At 49.3% G+C, this 1,089-nt stretch overlaps 1 non-coding gene across 1 annotated transcript; it reads right to left on the bottom strand.

Moving 5' to 3' along the window:
* Positions 1–384: 384 nt before the first annotated feature.
* Positions 385–539, bottom strand: LOC143363813 (5.8S ribosomal RNA). The gene has a single exon (XR_013083917.1). It is a non-coding gene; the product is annotated as a 5.8S ribosomal RNA (ribosomal RNA).
* Between the last annotated feature and the right edge of the window lie 550 nt (positions 540–1,089).

Raw genomic sequence — 1,089 nt, forward strand, 5'->3', positions numbered from 1 at the left:
GCGTAAAGTGTTCGAGAGTGAAACGCTTCTTCCGCAATGCGAATCGTTCCAGAGAGAGGAGAGAGAGATTTCGATCGTCGGAGCGGTGTTCACGGGCGGTCGTATTGAAAATACGACTCACGACGCCGCAAAACACTCACGCAAGTCCGAATGTGATACCCATTCCTATTTCCTTCTTCTCACGAAACTGTTAAACGCAATGTAAAATTTGCAATTTTCACAGAACCGCGTCAAACGCCGACGAAACGTCCAACGTTCGCTCGTACGTAGCATCTTTGCAACCCAACTCAGAAACGCTCTTTGCGCCCTCCACAATTCGACATGGAGAGGTAAGCGACGGCGGGGACTTACAAGAGCAACGCAAGCAGTATTTTGTTACGTAAACGACCCTCAGCCAGGCGTGGTCCAGGAATTGTATCCGTGGAACGCAATGTGCGTTCGAAATGTCGATGTTCATGTGTCCTGCAGTTCACACGTTGACGCGCAATTAGCTGCGTTCTTCATCGACCCACGAGCTAAGTGATCCACCGTTCAGGGTAATCGTATAATTTGATTTATAATCAATATATAATTATGTCTCTTGTTCTGCGGTTCATAAGAACGCCGATACCTGAAAGCTCCAACCAGCGCGAAGGAGATTCAGGCGTCGTTTTTAAGGACGACACACGATCGTCCGTAGAAACGGAAACCGTCGCGAGTACGCGATGCAATGCGCACACGTATCCGACGGCCGGGCGGAAAATACATTGAAATACCTTTAAAGTGGAAAACACAGGAGGAGAATTCACAAAACGACAGGGATCATAGACAACCCGATACTGGATCCCGACACTTCTCCTCCTCCTCTCTTATTGGAGAATGAACTCGATAACTAGCGGACTTCACAGCCGGCTCTGGCCGTGCGCGATCGTTCGTCCCAAGCTCTTGTGCGCTGTATTATCGCCACACAGAGAGTAGGGTGTCAAAAATCGCACACAGCTTTGAAAAGCAAGCTTCACAGCCGGTCCTTCTCTCATCCTATTCCTCGACGTTCGTGACAGAACACAACGCGTTCACCGCAAGTTTTCCACAGGTACCCTGTTGTTGTCC

The sequence above is a fragment of the Halictus rubicundus genome, unplaced genomic scaffold (assembly GCF_050948215.1).
Source record: "Halictus rubicundus isolate RS-2024b unplaced genomic scaffold, iyHalRubi1_principal scaffold0138, whole genome shotgun sequence".
Taxonomy (NCBI): domain Eukaryota; kingdom Metazoa; phylum Arthropoda; class Insecta; order Hymenoptera; family Halictidae; genus Halictus; species Halictus rubicundus.